Below are 26,340 nucleotides of genomic sequence, written 5' to 3'. Positions count from 1 at the left end.
AGAGCTTGCTGGATCAAGCCCCTGGCCCATCATAGTGCAGTATCCTGTTCTCACAGTGGCTGACGAGATGCCTCTGAGAAGCCTGAAAGCAGGATCTGAGCAGAACAGCCTCTCTGTTCAAAACACCTGGCTTGAGAGCAGTACATGTGAAAAGGATCTAGGAGTCTTGGTTGACCACAAACTTGACATGAGCCAACAATGTGACGCGGCAGCTAAAAAAGCCAATGCAATTCTGGGCTGCATCAATAGGAGTATAGCATCTAGATCAAGGGAAGTAATAGTGCCACTGTATTCTGCTCTGGTCAGACCTCACCTGGAGTACTGTGTCCAGTTCTGGGCACCACAGTTCAAGAAGGACACTGACAAACTGGAACGTGTCCAGAGGAGGGCAACCAAAATGGTCAAAGGCCTGGAAACGATGCCTTATGAGGAACGGCTAAGGGAGCTGGGCATGTTTAGCCTGGAGAAGAGGAGGTTAAGGGGTGATATGATAGCCATGTTCAAATATATAAAAGGATGTCACATAGAGGAGGGAGAAAGGTTGTTTTCTGCTGCTCCAGAGAAGCGGACACGGAGCAATGGATCCAAACTACAAGAAAGAAGAGAAATTTAAAGACTATCTACAGAAACATTGTAAAATTAATGAGCGTTAAAATGATGTCGGAATGAAAAGAAGCGGTTTTAGCAATAATGTTAAAAAGGAATATGTAAAAATTGTTATATTTGCAGTGTCCCGTGCACAGCGGAATGATGAGGAATACGTGCACATACTCTATATTGCTTTATTTACATTTCAAAGCAGGTAGATTACAGAAAAACATCTTGCCTCTGCCGGAGCAGAGAAAGCATCCTCTCTCCTCTAAAGCACGGAGAGAAGCACTCACTGAGAACAGTGAAAAACAGGAAACCAGTGTACGTCACATCCAGTCTCCTTTCCCGTGAGAAACTCCAACAGCACAGACTGTGGAATGTAAACACCTGTCTCGTGACAAGCACTTCGCTGCACAGTGAAGAGATAGCCATGTTCAAATATATAAAAGGATGTCACATAGAGGAGGGAGAAAGGTTGTTTTCTGCTGCTCCAGAGAAGCGGACACGGAGCAATGGATCCAAACTACAAGAAAGAAGAGAAATTTAAAGACTATCTACAGAAACATTGTAAAATTAATGAGCGTTAAAATGATGTCGGAATGAAAAGAAGCGGTTTTAGCAATAATGTTAAAAAGGTATATGTAAAAATGGATTGATAATAGATGAAAACATAAGGCTATAATATGTTAAGATAAAGAAATAAGATAAAAACAAAGAGGGAAAGGATTTGCTGAATTAACCATTAGAACTGGATTACAAAAAAGGGAGGTGTGAGGAGGTCAGGAAACAAGTAAATGAAAAGTAAGACATAGAAAGAGGGATTTATTTTTAATTGTCTTCATTTTTTCTGTATTTTGTATCTTTTTTTCTTTTTCTTTTTTTTTCTCTTTTTATTACTTTTGTAACCCTTTTTTTGAGATCTTAATATTAAACATTAATATTAATATTAAACATTAGGAAGAACTTCCTGACAGTAAGAGCTGTTTGACAGTGGAATTTGCTGCCAAGGAGTGTGGTGGAGTCTCCTTCTTTGGAGGTCTTTAAGCAGAGGCTTGACAACCATATGTCAGGAGTGCTCTGATGGTGTTCCCTGCTTGGCAGGGGGTTGGACTCGATGGCCCTTGTGGTCTCTTCCAACTCTATGATTCTATGATTCTACCCTCTTGGGATTCTCAGCATTCAGAGGCATTGTCATCCTCATCTAGTCGATTATAGGCTACTTGCAACACAGAAATTTCAAAATGGTTTACGGGAAGGAAAATTAAAATACACGGAGATGCAATAACCACAATTTCAGATAATTTACATTAAGGTAAATCTAATCATATAAATACACAATAACCATAATAACACATGGTTAGTGAAAACTATTAGGCAGCATGATACAAACTTCCAACCAACATAAAACCCACTATTCACACAACCACCCAGCTCACCATCCCACATGACCACCGCATTCACCACTTCATATTAAGAGTAGACAAATTGACATTAATGGACATAAATAACTTAGGTCTGTTTCAGAATAAATGTTAGTTGGACACAACCCAGTACCTCTACCTCCCACTCTTACTCAACAATACTGAAACCCACATATGGTTACGACACCCTTACGTTCTTCTTGGGCGGGATTAATGTCAAGCCTATTCTCCATACTGATGCAGCACTAAGGCCCTGACCCAGTCCCTCTGTCATGGTTAGCATTAAGCGTGATTTGCACTGAATCAAACACCACTGAAAAGGCAAAAAGGGAAAAGAGAGGGTGATGTGTGGCTCAGAAAGGTGAAGGGGTGTGCATTCCCAAGGTTACAAGTTAGTATTTTCCAAAAGCTAGCATAACTTCTGCACCCGACCCACTGAAGCAGAGAGCAAGACTTTAGTGATAAAATTCCTAAAATTCTGGAGGAAATATATATAAAATTCAAGGAACAATAGATATAAAACCATGAGCAATTACATACTCTCAATAGGCTATGCATTATTAATATCAAATTGTTCCAGAATGGGAATGAAACTTTTAATTAAAGAATTTCCTAGCGCAATTAAAAAAACAGGGATGGGGAGGACAAAGTAAAAAAATTAAAAGGGGGAAAAGGAAAAGAGTAGCAAAACTGGAACATAAGAATGAAAAATTCAAGTATATGGGAAGGTTATTTTACCCGGGTGGTGTTGTTGTTTTAAACTTCCCTCTTTAAATAACAAATGATTGATTTCACAGATGTTATTTTACAACGTGCCAATGTCATGCATGGCGCTCTGCAGTACAAGCACAAAAAGACACAGAGTTCTGCCCCAAGCAGCTTACAGTTTAAAGTCAAGAGAGACCAAAGGGCATTGAGATGGATCTACGGTAAGTGTTTCCACTTGAAACTGAAACACAGCAGAGGCTCTGCTAGCCAGCAGAAGAGAGAAGGAGAGGGTCAAAACATTTCTGCTAGGCCTGGTCAATCCCAAGGTTTCCTGTTGTCAGCTCATTCCTGGGAAAGGATTCCCTTCAGTGCCTGAAAAGGTCCCGAGGCGTCAGCACACTCACTCTCACATCTCTTCCAGACAGCTTGCGTATTGGGCATTCATCCTGATTTGTTTCCAGTGAAGTTAGACAACGAAGTGTCAAGCAATTGTTACCCCACACTTTCCAATGCAAGTTCCCAACACTTTCTTTATCACAAAAACTCCCACCTTTGTGCATGTTTTATATTATTATTATTATTATTATTATTATTATTATTATTACTACTACTACTACTACTACTACTTATACCCTGCCTTTTTCCCCCTGACAGGACTCAAGGCAATCTACAGATGAAAATAAAGGTAAAGGTAAAGGTACCCCTGCCTGTACGGGCCAGTCTTGACAGACTCTGGGGTTGTGCGCCCATCTCACTTAAGAGGCCAGGGGCCAGCGCTGTCTGGAGACACTTCCGGGTCACGTGGCCAGCGTGACATCGCTGCTCTGGCGAGCCAGAGCCGCACACGGAAACGCCGTTTACCTTCCCGCTGGTAAGCGGTCCCTATTTATCTACTTGCACCCGGAGGTGCTTTTGAACTGCTAGGTTGGCAGGCGCTGGGACCGAGCAGCGGGAGCGCACCCCGCCGCAGGGATTCGAACCGCCGACCTTTCGATCGGCAAGTCCTAGGCGCTGAGGCTTTAACCCACAGCGCCACCTGCGTCCCTGATACAGATGAAAATAAGAACCACTAAAATGTAGAAAAAACAATCATTTAAAAAACAACTAAAAATTGATGGAATTAAAACTATATACATATACAGGGCGAGTCTTTTAAAAGAGGCCCTGTGGAACACTGTACTCTATATAAAATCTATTAAAAAAATACCAATAATGACAATAAAAACAGCCACATCACCAGCCCGTTCATTAGAAGTAGTCAGTTCCCCAAAGCCTTTTGGAACAAGAAAGTCTGCATCTGTCAGTGGAAGGACAAGGAGGGAGTCGGTCTAGCTTCTCTAGGGTTTCAGAGTCTGGGAGCAGCCACCACGGAGAAGGCCCTCTCCTGTATCCCCACCAATTTGTGAGTTTGTGATTGAATCCCACCCAAAAACTGCAACAGTCTGGAAGTGCCCCCATGTGGGGACCATGGCATAGATGGAGGGGAGAGCAGAGAGAACAATCCCGTGATGAGGAACTTGTAGCCTTTCAGATGCTGTTGGACTTCAACTCCCATCAGCTCCAGCCAGCATGACTAAAGGTCAGGGATGTTGGAAGCTGAAGTCCATCAACATCTGGAGGGCCAAAAGCTCCCCATCCCTGGGAAAACCCTTCCACCTCCCTGAGAAAAGTGGTCCAACTCTACAGTTCTATGATTCTAATGGCTGTGGCTCAGTAGTAAGGCATCTGCCTTGAATGCAGGAGGTCACAGATTCAGACCCCCCAAGTGCCCCTACTTTCCAGGGACAGTCCTGAATTTACAGAGGCCCTGCCAGTTTCTGATTTGATCCCAGAATGCCCCACTTTTCCTTAGGTTGTCCCTATTTTCATCAGAAAAAAATGTTGGCGAGTATGCAGATTCCTTCTCTGGCCCTTCTAGAGAGGGCTGGGAGAGATCCCTGCATGGCACATGGGAGAGCTGCTGCCAGCCAGTGTAGCCAATACTGAAGTGGACAATAGTCTGACTCGGTATACGGCAACTTCCTCTGTTCCTATGAATTTAACGGGCTGTGTCGCTTGCCTCAGGCCATGAATTACAGAATGTTGAAGCCCCGACAGAGCAGGAGAGAATTAGACCCAAGAAGCAGTACTTCCTGCTCAAACAATGACAACAGTCCAGCCTCCTTCTGTCGCTAATGGAACAGGGCGGTTAATGTCTTTACTCAGCAGAAAAAGAAACCCTTGGTACATGCGACAGAAACAGGGTGGGTGCAGGGACTGAGATCACGCTGGACAAGCTCCAACAACCACAGTTTGCAAACAAAAGAAGGAGAGACCTTTTTTGGGCTGCAATCCAGAAGCAGATTGTGACCTTTAGCTGAGAGAAACGAAGCCTTGGAAGAGAGAGACAGGCAGCTGCTTGTCCTAAGGTGCGTATGAATCAGGCCTACGATTCTCACTCTGATCTTACCATGAAGCTAGCACCCCACAAGTGTGGGATTTGAACTCATTGGGTGGAGAATACAGCACCCCGATAGTGTCAGCTTCCACTTTCACTCAGCCCTAGAGCTCTCTGAGTGACCTTGGCTTCCCACCCACATTTGTCAGCCAAGCCTACCTCACTCATAGAATCATAGAATCATAGAATCATAGAGTTGGAAGAGACCACAAGGGCCATCGAGTCCAACCCCCTGCCAAGCAGGGAACACCATCAGAGCACTCCTGACATATGGTTGTCAAGCCTCTGCTTAAAGACCTCCAAAGAAGGAGACTCCACCACACTCCTTGGCAGCAAATTCCACTGTCAAACAGCTCTTACTGTCAGGAAGTTCTTCCTAATGTTTAGGTGGAATCTTCTTTCTTGTAGTTTGGAACCATTGCTCCGTGTCCGCTTCTCTGGAGCAGCAGAAAACAACCTTTCTCCCTCCTCTATGTGACATCCTTTTATATATTTGAACATGGCTATCATATCACCCCTTAACCTCCTCTTCTCCAGGCTAAACATGCCCAGCTCCCTTAGCCGTTCCTCATAAGGCATTGTTTCCAGGCCTTTGACCATTCGGTGGTTCCAAAGATAAACTGGGGGGTGGGAGAGAACCACATCCACAGCCCCAAACTGCTGGGAAAGAGGGCAGATAATAATAAAACAAATAGCTTTAAAATAGAAGTTTCATTAGGGTTAACATTAGGGTCACAGTCAAAAGTCACAATATGGCTTGGTTCATACAGCACAGTAGTACAAACCAAGGCTTACTGGAAGAGTGTGAATGTGCAGGCTCCCAGAGAGAATCTCATGGCCACTTTGCTCCTCCATGGCAAGAGCAGAATTGGAAGGGACCCAAGGGTCATCTAGTCCAACCCCCTGCAACGAACATGGTGGTAGCTGAGACTGTGAGTAAGGTGTCTCTGCCTTAACCATGATGTTAATCTGCAATAACACACAGTTTGGCTTACCATGGCATATGAGCCAGGCCTGTCACACAAGTAGGTTTCTAAGGCGCCAGGTGCACTATACACTTAAAGTAGCACCAGGCCACTGTAAGCAATCATGAGAAAGAATTTTGGGAAGTGTAGTTTGTAAAGGATGCTGAGAGTTGTTAGATCCCTATCCCCCTCACAGAACTACAATTCCCAAAGTTCCTTAGGAAGAGGGATTGGTTAGAATTGTAGAGGGGGATGTCTCCTAACAAATCCCAGCACACTTTACATACCACAGTCCCCAGGATTCCTTGGATAGTGCTGTGACTGTTTAAAGTGGTATAATCCTGCTTTATTTACAGTGCCGGTGGGGGCTACAGCTCCTACCCATTGCACTATGCCACCCTCTCTACCACTAGCCGAAACACAAATGGGCAGCTTGTGCAATCCATCAAGCCAAACTCACTTGTCTGTTTTATGCTCAGTCATGAAAATCTGCCTTTATTATCCCCAGTCAGGATAACACAAACTGGTTGATTCAGCCCTTGGAAGCCTAACACCATCCACAGTTTGTCAGTGGCTTGGTGGGTCATAAATTGGGCAGGCCAGAACAAAATTTCAATCAAACTAAAAACTGAGGCAGGCAGGTGTGCACCATCTCCACTCATATAGACTACAGTCTGAAACGATCCGCTCCTCACCAGACAGAAATAAAAAGCAATATTGTTTCTCTTGCTGTTTTTCCCCGCTTCCCATTAAAAGACTTTTATTGCTTCCTTTGCCCTCACAACCCCAACATCCTCATGGGAGTTCTACCCAGGCAACTGATGGAAAATCAGATATGCTTGAGGATGAAATTTGGACACGACACAGTTTTTAAAAGAGTTTGGAAGTACAGGGGAGGGGGTGGCAACAGGGAGAAATAATTTAACCAACATTTATGTGATCGCTGTTTCTAAACAAAAAGTCTGAACGTACTTATCTTTTATATTACAAAAAGGAAACTGGAGTAAGGATCTACCTCAAAATATCTGACATAAGAACATAGGAAGAGTGTGCAGGATCAGGCCAGTAGCCCATCTAGTCCAGGATCCTGTTCTCACACCAGCCAACGAGATGCTTGAGAAGTCTGCAAGCAGGACTTCCCTGCATGTGAAGGCAGGCTCTGGCAGATAGAGAAGACGAGACCAAGATTGGCTCCAATGGTCAAGAAGGCAGTTTCTGCACTTTCCGTAGAGGGAAGTGAGCGGCAGGTGGGGCTCAACAACCTGGGAAGGTACACTGGTACCTCGGTTTTTGAATGTAATTTGTTCCATGAAGTCCGTTCGAGTTCCGAAACGTTCAAAAACCGAAAACTGAAAGCGGAAGCCTCAAAACGGAATATTCAAAACGGAAGTCACGTTTCCTGTTCGACTTCTGAGGTGTGTTCAAAAACTGAGGCATTTACTTCCGGGTTTTCGGTGTTCGAGTTCCGAAACGTTCAACTATGGAGGTGTTCTAGGAGAAGGAAAACTCTGATCCTAAACTTGGTGAAGAATTCGGCGGCCAAACTACTCACCGGGGCAAGACGGTTTGAGCATATAACACCAATCCTGACCCGACTTCACTGGCTGCCAATTAGTTTCCTAGCACAATTCAAAATGCTGGTTTTGACCTAGAAAGCCTTAAACAGCTCAGGACCGCAGAACCTCAAGGACCACTTCTCCCCACATGAACTGACCCAGACCCTTCGTTCATCATCGGAGGCCCTTCTTTGTGTGCCTCATCCATGAGAGGTCTGGAGGGCAGCAATATGAGAGCCGGCAGCACAGCACTTCCAAAGCAGTTTTGACCTACAGAGCCAAAGGTTGACATTGTTATGCATAAATGCTGCATTATAATTTTAAAAATATTGTTACTTTCCCCTAGTCTCTGGGAATAGAGAATGGGTTTCTTTAATGCTCATTAAATATATTTAGAGTGTAATTTAGCCCCATTATGGCTAATGGTAGTTTTGCTATTGACTTCAGTGGGAGGCAAATTACATTGTTTAGTCGTTAAAATTTTTATTTAAAGAGGTGAACTTATCTCCTCAGTCTGCTTGTGGACAGATATACTGTTGCTGCTTCTGGAACACAGGCAATAAATAATGCAAAGAAAATGCATTTTGACTAATTGCAGACACACACACAAATGTGTTTTTATGTGGAAAAAATAAATCCACAAGCCCTGCTTATTTCAATTTTTATGCTGAAGTATCTTCTGCACATCTTGTAATTGTGGTCGGTGCTGTAGCAAAACAAGCCATGAGAGGATTGGAGAAGGAGATGGTTCACTGGATGTGGTAGAAGCAGAAATGGGCTTAAATAGCAACAGCCAAAAGGGCAGCTGAATCCTGCAGACGCCCCCTCACTGCTTTATTATATTCAATTTTGCAAAATTCACTTAATTTCCTTTTTAGATGAAGATGAGCAAGAATCTAAACGAGATTTTGGGTGCTTTCCTGCTCTTATAATGACTGCCTATTTAGCTTGGCTAGGATTCAAAAAACCTTGCTGCATGCCTCATTTCAGTAACCAAATGGGATTGTTCTGTTTCTGATGCAGGAGTCCTGATTTGTGCTTAACATCTAAGAGAGACTTCACTCCTTCCCACTTCATAGAACCATTGAATTCTAGAGATGGAAGGAACCCCAAGTGCCATGTAGTCCAGCCCCTGCAATCCACATGTCACAGATACCATGAGCTTGTTCAGAAGCAATACCAAACTAAATTTTAGGACCATCTAAATGAGTCTTTGGCTAATGTGCTCCTTCCTACTAATCCTAAATTTAGAGAAAACCATATTTTGCTGTTTGGTCCAAAGCAATCAAACCATGGTTTTCCAGGTACAAGCCACAGTTTGGCCATTTGAATGAAACAGCAAGCATTGTAAGCTGAGACGGTTCCCGCAGTTCAGTGGACCTCCCTCGCCTACTAAGTCCTCAGTGGGAGCTGCTGTCTAGCAGGCAGAGGCCAATGGGCAACATCTAGGAAGATTGGCAGCAGTTCTCCAGAGTTTCAGAAAGGGACTCTTTCCTAGCCCGACCTAGTTCAAAAGCAACCCAGTGCAAGTAGATAAATAGGTACCACTGCAGCAGGAAGGTAAACAGCGTTTCCATGCACTCTGGTTTCCATCACGGTGTTCCATTGCGCCAGTAGCGGTTTAGTCCAGCTGGCCACATGACCCGGAAAGCTGTCTGTGGACAAACGCCGGCTCCCTCGGCCTGAAAGCGAGATGAGCGCCACAACTCCATAGTCACCTTTGACTGGACTGAACCGTCCAGGGGTCCTTTACCTTTTACCTTACCTAGAGGTGCTGGGGATTGAACCTGGGACTGTTGCGTGCAAAGCACATGCTCTAGTACTTAGCTATGGCTCTTCTTTAAACACCACAGGAACACCATGTTACTTCTGTTCCCAATACAAGACTTAAATGTGATTTTTATTGCCAGGTTCTTTTGTAGACTAAATTTGTGGGGAACAGACCGGGGTGGAAGTGACTTTAGTTACTGGGTAAACATGACTTTATCTAGAGATAATTTTAGGAGTAATGAATGGGGCTAACCAAAGCGTCATTGAATTGTCTTGGAGTAGGATGATCTGTTGAGAAATTAACTGAACTGAATAGGAATTGGTTTGGGATGATCTGGTATGGGGTGGAAGCAAATATAAATTCTACTATGGGGTAATTTTGAATGGGAAATTAGGTGGTTTGCCTTTGGTCAGAGTCAGATTCTAAATTTGCCTGTATACATATTAATTGGCAAATGCAATTTTTTGCAGATTTGTGACTATGGAATCATGCCACAAATCTTTTAAATACCAAGCTATGCCTCCGGCCTTCAGCAAACAGGCAGTGGGCACTCAAGAGCTAGCAGCTGATAAAAGCATTTTGCTTATGCATCATCCCCATTATTGTTTATATACAAGGTTCTTGTTCATTTTAAGATTTTCCTTAAAAATTAATGCCTCTTCTTCCTGCTGCTCAGCTACAGACATACAGTATTGAGGGATTGGGGATAATATTGGGCTCTTTCCTCTCATTCCATTTTTCATCTGCTGATGCAGACCTGCCTTATATCGCGTTTCCAAGAGTCTTTCAAAACCATTAGTGAGTCTCCTCAAAATTACTTTCCCCAAATGCTTTTCAGATGGCCTTGGTTTCCTACTTTAAGTGCACCTGTACTGTATGTTGTAACAATAATATATAAAAAACTGTAGATAATTTTAATGAAAGCAGCAAAATTAAATTAATGATGTGGATCTTGAAGTCCACAGAGACTGTCCAAATGGCTCGTTCAGGAAATTTATTTTCCTGAAAGCATCTGTGTGCTGGAAGAAAGTGAACAGATCATTTCTTTTATTTCTTTATTTTTAATAAGAATTTATTTAATCAAACAGCTTCCAGATGACTTAAAATGATGGATGCACAATTTTCAGGTTCTCCTTGCCTTAACAGAATTTAAAGAGTGGAATGCAAGAGGCGGGGAAATAGATGAGTGTCATTTTGTTTGAACCCGATGGGCATGTGAGACTGAGGACCTCTCCTCTGAAATACCCATCACCATCAGGAATTAATTTATACACCACATAATGGTACTGGGGCCCAATACTTGGAAGCCATGCCTTCTGCCGGGAAACACTGACCCTTCAACACTGGTTGTCCAACTCAATCTTGTAGGCTGCTTCAGAAAAACTGTTTCATTCCAAAGCAAAGACCTGAAGCTCTGAAAGCAGGCCAGTGGAGGTGAACCTGCATCCTGTGACAGCTGACTCAACTTGTTCATTTTTGTGTTCGTTTCGATGCCAAGAGTTCCCTTACAAATTAACCCTAACCCTTATTAACACGGGGGGGGGGGGGATTTTGAAACCGTAATGAGGTAGAAGGAAGTCAACAACACGATAAATTGAAAAAGGATTCAACCCAAAACGAAACTTACAATGTATAAAAAACACTAACATTGGTTTGAACTATATTAAGTATTACTTATCAATAAATAGGATTTTGAAACATTCTTGTTCACCCAAGAATAATCATCATCATCATTATTATTATTATTTTACTATCTTCATTTATTACTTGCCCTTCATCCTAAGGTCTCAGTGTGGGTTTCAGCAACGTTAAAAACTGTTTAAAAACTTACAAAAAAATACAACCACAAAAATAGGGTGGGCCCTAAAAATATATATCTCACGTGGCAAGGACCAGGGTAAAGAGATGTGTCTTCAGCTGTATCACGAAGTTACCAGATGGGCAACTCTCTGGTAGGCAGAGGATTCCCAGTTTAGGTGCTGCCACAAAGAAGACTTTCCTCCAGATCCCCCCCCCCAAAAAAAAACCTTTTGAGGAAGGAAGAACTACCACGAGGGGCCCCCTCTTTGTTGATTTGAACACCCAAGAGAGTCTGTAGGGACAGATGCAGTCTCTCTCATGAGTTCATGTTCCTGGCAATACTGAAATTATTAGCTGTGAGGATATGCTACTCTTTTTAAACATTTCTTATATTCTTAATGTTTTAAATACATTGCTAATGTTTTTTCAAATGTTTTTGATCTTTTTGTTTATTTATTTGATTGTGTGGTTTTTGCTGCTTGGTGGTTTGCTGCCCTAGACTCTTTTGGGGAGAAGGGCAGGATAGAAATTTAAAAAATAAAAATAAAATACCAGCTCCATACTTCTGGCACCTTCTGAAGCACTGGTAGTTTGCCATGGCACTGAGACCTGCCCTGGACCCTCTGTGCCAGGTCGCTGGGTCGAAGCTGCCATTTGAATTTTCCACACTCCTACCACGTGACCCGGAAGTGTCTCCGGACAGCGCTGGCCCCTGGCCTCTTAAGTGAGATGGGCGCACAACCCCAGAGTCTGTCAAGACTGGCCCGTACGGGCAGGGGTACCTTTACCTTTACCTTTACCAGTGCATTGTTGTTCCGAGGCATCATGAGAAAACATCATGGCAGCTCAGGCCCAGGTCTGTGGCATGAACGGCAAAGCTGCCAGATAAGCCCACTTGGGCACAGCAGTGCGTGAGGAGAGGTAGAAGAGGAAGCCACTTTGACAGCAATTAATTTCATTTTCATGATGTTTCCTTAAATTATAATTTTCATGCTTTATGTGATCTTTCATACAACACAAGAAGCTCTGGTAAATCTAGTGCAAGTTTAGCATTCATGGTCACACTAACTGCTTCAGGGGGGGCGAAATCTGTTTTGTTTACCACCCCACCGCGTGCCCCCCCCCCAAATCACAGGGTGGTACTCCAGTATACAGCTCCTTCCTGCCATTTTCATGCGTGAAAAATGGGGGAACGGAACCTCACGTGGGCATAAAGGGTTTGGGAGGGTGACATGCCTAGTGACATCTGCTGTTGTGTCACACCACAACCCACTGGCCTGGGTGAAATTTAGCATGCCAAGGCAGTATAGCGAGCAAAAAGCCACGGTTCCATAGCAGCAGTGTAAAGGGAAGTATTATAACCAGGACAACTAACACAACAATCCCAACATTTGACTGTACCCACCAAAAGAAAACTAAAAGCCAAGATAAAACCCCAAAACTATTGGCAACTGGGAGCTCCATTTTCCTGTTCCCTCAACCAGTATCAACATAGTGTCCATCTGAAGATATCTCTGCATTTCAAACTAGTTTTTAAAACTGGCTTAGCTGGAAAGGCTTCATGGCTGTTCCCAAAGGAAAACTGGGAACTGTAGATTTATTTATTGCTTGGGGTCTTGCAAATTCTCTGTTCATCATCCTTGCTTCCTTCAGAGGGGTTAAATTCTAAGGAATCAGGATTAGGGGAGGGTGGAGAAAGCCCAGACATTTAAACTACAGTGTGCTTGAATACCATTTAGAGACATATCCTAATCCTATCCCTGGTTAGAAACTAACTTTAAAATGTCAAAGTGTTCCCCTCCCCAAAAAAACACTTCTCATTTTAAAAGCAGTTGCTCTACCTTTCCTCCTTACAACAAAATAGCTTATTTTCACCAATCATTCCCACTATTTTGAATTTTTGTTTATTTGATATATAGCCATCAGGGGTCAAACTGTTTCCGAAACCTGAAGGTAATCAATCCAAGACTCTCCCATTTCCAGGAACCAAAAAAGGAGAAAGTCATGAATTTCTTTGAACTACGGAGGCCACATTAAGAAGTAAGCAATAATGGCTTTGAGAGTTTCTATAGAAACAAAAGATTGTTTTACTTACTTATTACACAGCTTACGGTTGAAAGAATGCTCCAAGCGGTTCACATGAAAACAATAAAAGTACTGCTCTCAATAAAATGTTGACAAGCTGGAAGGTGTGCAGAGGAGGGCAACCAAGCTGATTAAGGCTCTGGAAATCAAGCCTTATGAGGAATGGTTGAAGGCACTGGGTATGTTTAGCCTACAAAAGAGGAGACTGAGAAGAGATATGATAGCTATCTTCAAATATCTCAAGGGCCTTCACATGGAAGATGGAGCAAGCTTGTTTTCTCCTGCTCTGGAGGATATGAATCTTACAAGAAATGAGATTCTGACTAAATATACTGAAAAACATTCCGACAGTAAGAGCTGTTGGACAGTGGAACGGTCTCCCTTGGGAGGTTGTGAATTCTCCTTCCTTGGAGGTTTTCAAGCAGAGATTGGATGGCCATCTGTCATGGAGTCTTTAGCCGAGATTCCTACATGGCAGGGGGTTGGCCTAGATGACCCTTGGATCCCTTCCAACTCTACCCTTCTATGATTCCTTAAAAAGAAGGCAACTGGTTCAGCAGCTAATGGGCAACCAGTGCAGATCTTTCAACATTGATGTAATATGTTTGACTAAGGTCATCCACTGGGGCAAACAAGCCAGATACTGTCTCAAAACTAGGTCTATCAGTTTAATCCTAGAGCATATGCAGCTGAACTGCTCCCATCTTCTCAATCCTCCTGCCCTCAAAACCGGAGGCCAGGCATTAGTCAATATAAAATCTCTGGGTTCAGGGCGATGGCTTTTCCCAAGAGTGACTACATCACCGTATCCTTCAAGGCACCCGGGATCACATAACAAAGCATTTACCTCACTCTGGCTCCATCCAATCAACCTTTCATGGCTGATAGAAATTAGCCAGGGTGGGTCTGGGTCACCATTTCTCCCCTTTGGTCAACAACCAAGGACTACAGGGCAGACTTCTTTAGCTCATGCTGATAATAATCTTCTGTAATCTTTTTTTAAATTTCCAAAGATACAGTGGTCCCTCGGGTTAAGTACTTAATTCATTCCGGAGGTCTGTACTTAACCTGAAACTGTTCTTAACCTGAAGCACCACTTTAGCTAATGGGGCCTCCTGCTGCCACCGCACCGCCAGAGCACGATTTCTGTTCTCATCCTGAAGCAAAGTTCTTAACCTGAAGCACGATTTATGGGTTAGCAGAGTCTGTAACCTGAAGTGTATGTAACCTGAAGCGTATGTAACCTGAGGAACCACTGTATTCTGATTTTTATTAAGGAGAAGGATTGCATTCTGGAGGAATTATTATAACAGTTTGGTTTTTCTCCCAAAATTATTCCCCACCACCCCCTGAAAAATCCTTTCTTTAAGCCCACTTTTAGAAGGAGTACGTCACTGATGTTCAAAGGCATCGGCAAGAGAGGGTGACTGCTCTCATGCCTTTGCTGTGGGCTACCAGTGAGATACAGGATGCTGGACAGAATCAAAGTTAGCTCACCTGTGGCCATCCAGAAGTTGTCGGACTACAATGCCTATTGTCCCTGATCAGTACCCATGCAACAACTCTATCTGGATGCTACTAAAACCTGAATGATTATAAATAGGCCTGTAATTGACAAGGAGACCCCAAAAAATATTTTGTAATTTAGAAGACTATCCTTTTCATGTGCAGACGACTGAAGTACCACAACTTAGCTTGTTGCAGGCTGGCTCAATTAGAAGAAAATGATGTGCACTAGCAACTTTGTAGGCTTATGTACTTTTCAAATTCAATTAGTTTTATTTAAAACAAAAATTTCACAAACTTTATGAGTCCGTAGCTTTTTTTTTTTTTAAGCCCTATAAGGGTAGAACCATCCCAGCGCTAATTTTCCACAATACTGAGAGACATTTTTCCTTCACAACAACCAAAAACTGTTTTGTTTACATTCCTTCCCCCCCCCCCTTTCTTGGAGACGCCACATCCGAAGGGCGGCAGGACGTGTGACCCGGCCAAGATATTATTTACAACATAGCAAACCGCAAGGGAAGGAGCTGTCCAAGTTTTCCTGTTGGATCAGGAATAGCAAGAGAGAACGTGCTCTTACATCCGGAGGCCGTGATATTTTACACATTGCTGGGAGGGGGGGTGGAGGGGCACTCCGTAGTGATGTCAGAGCCCAGGGCTCTCTTCTGCTCAGTTACATAACCCTTATGAGAGTGACTTTGGAGTTTATGTTTTTCACAAAAGCCCTTTTTAGGACAATGCCTGGAACTTCCCAAAGAGTTGTCAGAATTGTGTTGCTTACCTCAAAGGCTGGGGACGCAGGTGGCGCTGTGGGTTAAAGCCTCAGCGCCTAGGGCTTGCCGATCGAAAGGTCGGCGGTTCGAATCCCTGCGGCGGGGTGCGCTCCCGCTGCTCGGTCCCAGCGCCTGCCAACCTAGCAGTTCGAAAGCACCTCCGGGTGCAAGTAGATAAATAGGGACCGCTTACCAGCGGGAAGGTAAACGGCGTTTCCGTGTGCGGCTCTGGCTCGCCAGAGCAGCGATGTCACGCTGGCCACGTGACCCGGAAGTGTCTCCGGACAGCGCTGGCCCCTGGCCTCTTAAGTGAGATGGGCGCACAACCCCAGAGTCTGTCAAGACTGGCCCGTACGGGCAGGGGTACCTTTACCTTTACCTTTACCTCAAAGGCTAGTGAAGGTATCGGTAGCTTTCTGTTTCCAGGTGATTCAAAAAGACATGTCAGTGCTCTTGGTATGTGAGATTTGAGTGCAGCTGGCTTTTATTGTCAGGCAGAGGACCAGAGTGAAGGCATCTGCATTCTGGCCCACCACCTAAGTTTCACCTCCCTTGCATGCCCCTGAGTGGGCAGTTCAGATTTTGGTGTTGGTGGGCTATCCCACCATCCACAGTGGTCAGCCAGGGGAGGACCCAAGGGCCAGCCGTCACAGGGAGCCTTTTGGCCCCCAGGGAAAGAGGGAAAGCCCGCAACAGGCCACAACCACCACCCACCCTGGAATCAGGAAAGGAGCCATTACATACCTAAGAGAACGTAGTTAAAGGTAAAGGTAAAGGTACCCCTGCCCGTACGGGCCAGTCTTGACAGACTCTGGGGTTGTGCGCCCATCTCACTTAAGAGGCCAGGGGCCAGCGCTGTCCGGAGACACTTCCGGGTCACGTGGCCAGCGTGACATCGCTGCTCTGGCAAGCCAGAGCCGCACACGGAAACGCCGTTTACCTTCCCGCTGGTAAGCGGTCCCTATTTATCTACTTGCACCCGGAGGTGCTTTCAAACTGCTAGGTTGGCAGGCGCTGGGACCGAGCAGCGGGAGCGCACCCCGCCGCAGGGATTCAAACCGCCGACCTTTCGATCGGCAAGTCCTAGGCGCTGAGGCTTTAACCCACAGAGAACGTAGTTATGAACTACCAAATCACCAAATTCAGTGAGTCAGATGGCCACATGTACCAGTATGACATTTTCTAAATCAGCAGGGTCGGATTGTTGGCCTCAAAATCTCTTGCCAAATCTGTGTGAATGGGTAATCTGCTGATATCCTCCCTAATGCTTATATATAAACCAAAAGGTTAAAAAAAAGGCAAGGCTTGCCTAATGTGCATGTGGAATGCAATTTAGAGTTGGATAAGGTTCAGAAAAGGGCAGCTGAAATGATCAAGGGAATGGAGTGGCTCTCCTATAATATTAATATTTTATTGAAATAATTTAAATTATAAAGAAATACAGGGGGGAAAGGGGGAAGTGAGAGGGGAAAAAAGAACGAAGATGTGTGTGTCTCTGTGTGTGTGTGCGCACACACACACACACACAAAATGTAATATCCTCCCATACATTCTAATATGAATTGATAGTGTTATTAACCTAATATGTATGTAAAGGTAGAGGGTAAAGGGACCCCTGACCATTAGGTCCGGTCATGACCGACTCTGGGGTTGTGGTGCTCATCTCACTTTATTGGCCAAGGAAGCCGGCATACAGCTTCTGGGTCATGTGGCCAGCATGACTAAACCGCTTCTGGTGAGCCAGAGCAGTGCACGGAAACACCGTTTACCTTCCCACCGGAGTGGTACCTCTTTATCTACTTGCACTTTGACGTGCTTTCGAACTGCTAGGTTGGCAGGAGCAGGGACCGAGCAATGGGAGTTCACCCCGTCGCGGGGATTCGAACCGATGAACTTCTGATCGGCAAGTCCTAGGCTCTGTGGTTTAACCCACAGCACCACCCACGTCCCAATATGTATGTAGATAGATATTAATATCCTACTCATTGCAAATGTTGTCATATTTATCCAAACAAAGTCTACATCTGTAAGCAGTCCATTCCTAAGTTGCAAGTGTTGTCATATTGTCAGTCCATTGATTAAAGGGTATCCTATCTTTATTCTTCCAGTTCATCAGTATCAGTCTCTTGGCCACCATTAGGGCACATAGATAAGTGCCAATTTTGATGGATGGCTGTGTTTTGGTTCTCATATTATTTCAGAAAGGGCCAATTTGATAAATTCAGCTTTCAAAGAAAACTGAATCAAATTTATCCCCATCTCTAATCATTTTGAGCAACTGAATCCTGTCATGACTATCTTTTGCAAAATCACCAGAACTTCTCACAGCATACAAATCTGTTTGGGAAATGGAGCTTCAAGGTTTAGAAGAAGGAGGAAACAGATCCTTTGGGAATCTTCTTCTTAGCACTAGCCCAGATGGGGCAAAATGTTTTTTCTAATGTTTAGTTGTATAACCATTTCTACAGTGCATTTGTTCTCTCCTATGAACAACCCACTACAAGCATGGGAGGCATTTCAGACGTCTGCTTTCAAAGACAGAAGAGAATCCCAGATTAAGAGCAAAAGAATAAATTTAAAACCAGCAAAGTTAGTTGGAGCCTTCTGTTGATAACAGGAAGTACGCAGTCAGTCAACCCTGCGCTGGGAGCCCACAGGCATCAACCCACTCTTTCCTCCTTAGTTCTACCCATGAGGTGCCTGAATCATGTGCAGAGCTAGGAGTTTTCACTAGAAAGGAGACAGATAAGGAAGCAACCCCAAACTAACCACATTCGGGAGATATATTTAGACCTACAGTACTTCACATGTTGCTGGAATGGCAGAAAGAGCCACTTCGTCACAGACAGACAAGTTCCACAGAGTTCAGACATTTGTAGAGAGGTTCAGACAAACTGAGAGACTCCTTCTGCCCTGGGTGCTGCTGGCCTCCAGCAGAGGGGTAACTTGGAGGTGGCAAGGAATTGTGCCGTCCATCCGCCCTGAAGTTTCCTTTCTATGGGTGTTACAGTGTTTCTGTGGGGCTGGGCCATGGAGAAGTGCCTGCCAAGGCTCTCTGGGACTATATGAATGCTGGACCTCGTAAGAGGGAATGGATCGTGCAAGTAATCCCATCCCATTTCAGTTTCAAAGGCACTCAGTTTTATGTCCTTTCCATCCAAAACTATCCTCTGCATTTGTTAATCTTTTGGGAAGACACACCTGAAAAGTCCACATCTGAATTGTACATGTATTTTATGTAAATGCATATGTTTAGAACATAGAACATGCCCCAAAATACACATCTTTCAAGTATAATACATATTTATGCGCAGACTTCTTGTGCACTGAAGCTGCATCACAAAACCCACATAAGTTTGCAGTGCAGAGGTAGTTGCTGTGTTGCGATTTGCACGTTTGGGGGGCATCTGATTGAATCAGCCTGCTGTGAAAAGCAGATCAAATTCCTCCTCCCTCTCTCCCTCCATAGGAAGTGTTGCTAGAACCTTCTAGCTCTTCTATTATTCCCAGTGAAATCTCAGAAGCCCTGGAGTGGTAGAGGAGGTTAAGGAAGATAGATGGATAGGAATTCTTGCATAAAGGTAACTAACTAGGTGTTGCATAGATCTTTGTCCCCTGCCACAATCAGCAGAAACAAAACAAGATATACAAATAACATTTTCATAATTTATATGGATTGTATTTATTTAAATGAAATTGCTTATTCTGTTTTTTTGGTCTCTTTTCTCACAGAGCAACCCAAAGTGACTCACACTGAAACCAAATAAGAACATCCAATGAAGTTCTAAAAACACAGCTGAACAGATCAGGACTTACAGATCCTATCACACTAAACGAGGCCCCAATGTCACCTTTCAAATTGAGGTCTAAAAGCCCCAAAAGAGAGAAAAGCCTTTGCCTGGAACCTAAAAACAGCACCAGGCGTGCCTCCCTGGAAATAACATTCAACAAGCATGGCCCACTACTGAAAAGGCCCCATCTCAGTTGCATAATTCCACCTTTTTCCGCACTATACACAGCAGAATATTGTTTTCATACATGCAAGGCTGTCCATATGCTGCAATTTATGAGTGGAGAATCCAAAATGCGTTCCCAGAACAGTTTCATGATGTAAAAGCTTTCGTTTTCATTCTTTTAAAAAAAAACGTTTCCCGCCCTTATGACTGTAAAAATATGAAAGCAGGTGGGCTGAGGTCTCAAAAGCCAGAAAGGTAGCCAAATTACATTTCCAGTGATCAGGGGGAGGAGGGCCAACAAAAAATCTTTGTCACAATCTGTCCTGACCTGCAAGCAGCAAAAGCTGAATAAATGACACAAGGAGAAATTGTAAGTATTTTGTTTACCTTACCTGATTAATGCAGTCACAAAGTTCGTATATCCTTGTAGCTGGGTACAGAAAGTAAACCCCCCCCCCCCAAGCACAAACAATATGCAGCCAGAAATACAGCCTTGCTAGAATTTGGAGGGAGAGGGAAACAAAGGAATCAGATGGCAGAGAATGTACATCTTCTCTTTCTTGAGGTACGGCCACATAACTTACCTCGGGGGCACAAGACAACCACCTGATGTGTCCGTATGCTGGAGGAGCTCAGGGCAGCATTGGCAGTGGAGAATGTCAGCACCAGTCCCTGAACATCAATCTCCTAGAGGGAAGCCAAAGCAACATGGGCTTAACAAGCAAGCAGGAGGGAAATCAGGAGCAGGCAGCAAATGCATTGGCTAATCACCCCTGTACAAACAAGCAGGAGGCTGCTAGGGAGGCTTTTGAACTCTGCATCATCCAAGAGGCTCGGCAGACTTCCCCCTGGTATGTTAGAAATTCAATACGTGACAGCAGGCGGCCAAAGGAGTGCTTTGGGGATTTCGGCTCGCTCCAAGCTGTGAAACATCGTCATCGCTCTAACTCATGGAAATTTAACCGGGGAGGGGGGAGGCAAGGGACAGCAGAGGGCAGTGGCCACCCTCACATGCTCCTTTCTCCCTGTCCAACATCAACAGACAGTCTCCATCCACACAAACTTCTCCAACGCACTTCCACGGCAGAGACCATTTTAAACATGCAGCTGTTAAGTTAGATAGACTGGCTACCTCCATGCCTGGTCATTCTCCACATACCCCACCACACACACACACACACACACACACACACACGGTCACTAGCTTTCCAGTGCATCTATTATTTATTATTACCTCCCCTTCATCCTAAGGTCCCAGGGCAGGTTGCAACACAGTAGTAAGAGAAATTTTAAACTTACAACCCTAGAAAGTAAGGTGGGTTCCAGAAACCTGCTGCTGCTGCTACACCAAATGGTGGTAACCAAGGTAGCCATGCAAATAAGTCCATCAAACTAAGTAGCCCATAGTAATTTCTGCCTATCCAACTGTATGTGTTCTCTGTCTCTCAGGCTACTCACGATTGATTTTTGTGGAGCCTCTCTGACAGGTCACCTAGATGCAACTCATACAAGCCTGCAGTAAGAGCTGGTCTGCACATGGGCTCAGTCCCCTGGGTCAGCCACAGATGAGGGTGGGATCCTGCACCCATGCAACATCAGCCAGCCCTTCCATATGATTGTGTGGAATGTATATAAACTGGTCTGGGAGGACACCTTGCAACTGGATTTGAAACCAGTAGCATGCAACCTGATACATGAGAGATGAGACTGTTACATGAGAGATGCATTTAATGTAGCAAAATTAAATTTAAATAAAAAGATAGTCTTAAAAAAAATTAAAAACCAAACCCTAACATTTCCATTGCCATATATGACATATTTCAGAAACAAATCAATATTGAGGCCATAAACACGGGAGTGACTGTGTGTGTGTGTCTGGTTTTCCCAGCTGTTTCACTGACAATAAAACATTTTTACAGCTGGTGTAGATTGATACTGCGAGGACTCCCAATTTTACTATGGAAAATTTGAGCCCTTAGCCTCAATCCTATATGCATATACGGAGGAGCAAGTCCCACTGAACTCAGTGGGGTTTACTGCTGAGTAGAGGATTTGCACTGTTAGCCTAGCACATGATAAAAACTCTCCTGCAATTTCAAAAACTAAATCATTGCATGGTCCCCTGGCAAACAAAGAGCCCAGTGAATTGAAGGCATAAGTATATGAAGTTCATCTTTAAAAAAAATACACAACAACAAGAAGGAATTAAAAAGGAAATCAGAAATTTAAAAACACGGAGTTATGTTTACAGCAGATTGATGAACCACCTGTTCTAGAAGTGGGGGGGGGTGTAGAAAGCTCATCCACACAAGCACATTGCAGTTATTTCAGACCAGCGGTGCAAATTCTGATTGGTTATTTTTTTTTCTCTGTACGGTATATAAGAGAACAAAGAACCAAGTTTAAAAAAACATACATGGAAAGACCATGCACTTTGGTCCCCTTTTTTTTACCTATGCCTGCTTGTTGTTTATTGGATTTTAATGCTGCTTTATTTAAAATGAGTTCTGAGTAAATGTGCAAACTGAAAGATTTTTAAAATCCACAATGTAAACAATTCACGAGGAAGGACTGAATGCTGATTTCTGTTTGAAAAATATTTATTGACAACAGACAGTATCTGTATATTGCTGTTTAGAGAATGTTTGAAACATTGCAAATGCATGATGCCTGTGTGGTTTTTCTGAAAAAGGCAAGATACGCTAGTATTATTCATTCTAGCTTCCAATGACTGGTGTTGTGACATGGGGAGGGGTAGCAGAGGCAGAAAGAGTCTGGTTTGCCTAAGTCCAAATACTATGTTCAATGCATGTCTGATACCTTTGTCTAAATGTTTCAGATTGTTTTGAAAGTGAAAGAGTGATTCAATACTACAGGGTCTAAATAACAATAACTGACTTTGGACACAGACCAGGAAAAGAGAGTTCTTGCCCCGCCCCGCCCATAAGCGTCATATTTTGCAAGTCAAAGTCAGTGCAAGGGTGTTTTTCCTGTTAGCAAAGCCACTCAGATAGTACAGATGGAGTCCAGAGAGGGGAGGGGGGGGAAATATTGATAACACTTCACTGAGGGAACCAAAAAATATGGTGTATAATTTGAGAAGAAAGAAACAAAGAGATTTTGTCTGGGGAAGGGCTGTAGCTGGCAGAATTTAGTAATAAACTGACTAACATTTTATTTGAGAATTCCAGGACTGCAGAAAGATAAATGCATGTATCAAGTACTAGTGTGAAAGTGCCTGCTGTTGATCATGAATTATAAAAAACGCCCCCCCCCCGAAAAAAATCAGTGAAGTTTGGAAAGGTTCCGTCCACCATCTTGATTCAAAATGGTGCCCAATTTTATCCAAACACAGATGAAAACCTGCTCCTTGATCTCAACAACTTGAATGCAAAAATTGGGTTTCAATATCTGAAAATGTGTCCAAATGCGTAGAGGACAACAGCTTTCCAAAATATATACTAGAAGTTGAGAGTTTGAGGGTTTTTATATTCAAAAGCAGTAGTAACTAGCTGATCAATATGAAGTCAAACTAGTCACAGGCCACAGTTGTTGGGATTAGAAATCTCGTCATTCCTGACTACTGCCCATGCTGACTGGGGCTGATGAGAGTTGGACACCAGCAAGGTTCTATCTTCCCTTCTCAAGAAAGGAACATACTGGGTTGCACAGAAGGCCACACAAAATTGGTTTAGACACAAGGGACACCACTGGCATCTTGTTTCACATCATGCCTTGTCAATAGGACTTAAGTTGTCCAGAAAAGTTCATCGGTTTTGGAAATTTTTGAAGGCTAACCCGTTTTCTTTGCTCTTCTGCAATAAAAATTATATGTTCTGAACTCAACAAGTAAACTAGCAAACTTCTATGTACTACAGAAATTGCATAATCAAGCGCTGCAGTGAAAGTCCCAGATCTCAGCAAACAGTCCTCCTTCCCAGTCTGCTCCCGTTTAAGACCTTTTATTTGCACCTCTGATTATTTCTGCGTTAATGTGCCAATTTTATCTCATTTGTGATAAACTCCACCTGTTTCCCAACATGTTCTGCCTCCTGCTTCTCTGGGGGGGGAAAAGTGCTTTAATGTGTTTCCCCCTCCCCCCCACATTACATTTTACTCCAAAAGAACCAAGTCCTGGAAGGGATTTAACAAATTAGTGCTGACTACTGTGCCGTTAAAGCAGACATGTAAATAACCGCCCTCCCAATCGCCTGTGGCGAGCTAAAGGAAACCAGGCGTGTGTGATTTGGTAAACTAGGAGAGAATGGGCTCTTTTTCTTGCCCCTCCCTAGGTCAGAACTGTTTATGGACTCACCTGCAAGGCTGGGTTTTAAATGTGGTATAGTGGGGGATATGGAACAGTTGGCCCCCAGTTAGTGGTGGGCTACAGTGCCCATTACTCCTCACCACTGGCCACGTTGGCTGTGTCAAATGGAAGCTGGAGCCCAAGAGAGTTTGAAGGACTACAGGTTACCCACTCTTGCGCTACGGGAGAACTAATCTGCCCTACCTTGAATGGGACTTTCCAAACCAGAGAGGCATGGCGGTAGAGTGGGAGTGTGATGATTGATCAATGGCAACTTGCTCCAAAGTAATCTACGTTAAGCATGATGTGTGCGTCATGTGTAGGTAGGAGGTGACTTGAAGGAAGGGCATGTAAGGGGTAAATAGGGCCTTGTTTTACGTGAGTGAGTGATGGGAAATCAATCAAATTTCAGCATAAATTTTAAAGAAGTGAAAAGAATCTTCTCTGGCCCTTCCTCCTTCCTTGGTTTATAGATTATTTCAAAGCAAAGCCAACTCAAAAGTTGAGAGCACCATGGGGAAAATGCCCCCGTTGCAGCAATGGTCTTTACCAACTGTCCTCTGATTAGCATCTGGTGAAGCCTCCATTTTAAATTTAACATAATGCGCTGGTGTAAAGGTAAAAGGTAAAGGACCCCTGGACAGTTACGTCCAGTCAAAGGTGACTATGGAGTTGCGGCGCACATCTCACTTCAGGCTGAGGGAGCCGGTGTTTGTCTGCAGACAGCTTTCCAGGTCATGTGGCTAAACTGCTTCCGGCACAACAGAACACCATGACGGAAGCCAGAGCGTATGGAAACACCGCTTACCTTCCTCCTGCCACCCATTTATCTACTTGCACTGGCATGCTTTTGAACTGCTAGGTTGGCAGAAGCTGGGACAGAGCAATGGGAGCTCACCCCATCATGCATATTCGAACAGCTGACCTTCCGAACTGCAAGCCCATGAGGCTTAGTGGTTTAGACCCCAGCACCACCCGCGTCCCTCTGTAACATTATGTCAGGGGGTATTGTGAGAAACTAAAACTGAACTCTCCAGAAGCAGCCACTGATTTGAACATCAGAAAAAATAATAATATAGTGGTGGGCTAGTAGAGGCAAGAGGGGTGGGTCCTACTGACCAAGGGCACCCCATGCTGATCCCATACTTATTTTAAAGGTTGAGATAGCATTAAAGATTGTATTCCTTGCCACTAAAGAAAAGTTGCAAAGCTTGGAAACACATTGGCCAATAAACCACTGTCAGTGCACCTCAGATATTTTCTCACTTTCTATTGCCTGTCCTCCTTTCCTTCTCAAGTTGTGGCAGTTGTTATTATTATTAATTATTATTAACAGTACACAAATTTATAGTCTGCTTCACAACATAAAGCCACCAAAGCAATGCACACAATAAAAACAGAATAAAACACACAAACAGAAACTCTAAGAACAATAAAATCAGTTCAACAAATGCTAGAAACCAAAAAGGCATCCATACAAATTCTAAAAACAACAAAGCAATTTCATCAGATATAAAATAGATGTAACCCACAAATGACTGGGTTACACTGCAAGGAAAGCCTTCCTAAGTTAAACAATGTCTTCAGTGGGTGCCTAAACATCACCACACTAGACACTGGTCTCATTTCGGCTGGTAACTGATTCCAGAGAGCTGGAGAAGGAACTCTCAACACAGGCTAAGCTCATCTCTGGAGCATACGGTACTCTCCGCCATGCACCATCTGAGGAGCGCAGTTGCCAGGCAGGGATACGGTGGGCGAGGCAGCCCCTTAGATACCCTGATCTCAAGTTTTTCTAGCACTTAAAGTGCTAAAAGCAAAAGCCTGAACTGTGTCCGATTGCATATTAACAGCCAGAGCAGTTTGCAGATCCTTTGTCACAAACCATAAAAATAACACTTTCCTACCTCTACTGAAATCAGCTATGTGCTTCCATTCCTTTCGCGGTCGTGCACCCAGGCAACACAGGAAGCTCCCCAAGGCCAGATCAGATCAATGATCCCTCCAGTTCAGTCATCCCCACACCAAGCGTCAAAGCAGCTCTCCAGGGTTTCAGACAAAGGTATTAATTCCCCTGTTCTATCTGAAGACGCCAGGGATTCTGCATGCAGAGCATGTGCTCGGCCACTTCACAGCGGCTCCTCTTCAAGTTCTCAGTGGATTGTGCCCGGTGACACTTCACATTTGTAGAGATCTCTGTTGGCTCTTTAGATTCACCAACAGCTTGCAGAAAAGGTTTTAATCTTTTCAACTGTATACTAAAAATTCCTGCGCTGAAGTGATGCACTTCTGTTCCATTACCCTTACACAACATTGCTTTGTTTATTCAGAGCCAGTCTGAAAGAACATTCAGCTAAGAACATTCAACCAGGCCGGGCTTAGACCAAGTCTCCTGCCAACCTCCAATTCTACCATTTTGAAATGAAGTAGAGATTCTAATGAAGTGAGTTAATGGATTAAAGTCA

The 26,340-nt window shown here is 43.9% G+C and overlaps 1 protein-coding gene across 6 annotated transcripts in view; it reads right to left on the bottom strand.

Annotated features, from left to right (window-relative positions):
* The window catches only part of PITPNM2 (phosphatidylinositol transfer protein membrane associated 2), a 204,472-nt gene extending 178,530 nt beyond the window's left edge, over window positions 1-25,942 (bottom strand). For 2 of the 6 annotated variants that reach the window (XM_079956393.1, XM_079956395.1), the window contains exons 1-2: window positions 25,783-25,942; window positions 20,154-20,256 (exon numbers count right to left, since the gene is read on the bottom strand). The gene's annotated coding sequence lies outside the window, so the exon portion shown is untranslated. The remainder of the gene's footprint in view (window positions 1-20,153; window positions 20,257-25,782) is intronic. The other 4 variants (XM_079956396.1, XM_079956397.1, XM_079956398.1 and 1 more) reach the window with 4 other exon arrangements.
* Window positions 25,943-26,340: the final 398 nt, after the last annotated feature.

The sequence above is a fragment of the Podarcis cretensis genome (assembly GCF_951804945.1).
Source record: "Podarcis cretensis genome assembly, chromosome: 16".
In the NCBI taxonomy this organism is placed as follows: Eukaryota; Metazoa; Chordata; class Lepidosauria; order Squamata; family Lacertidae; genus Podarcis; species Podarcis cretensis.
The sequence above is the reverse complement of the archived record's forward strand: the minus strand, read 5'-3'. Positions and strand labels throughout refer to the sequence as shown.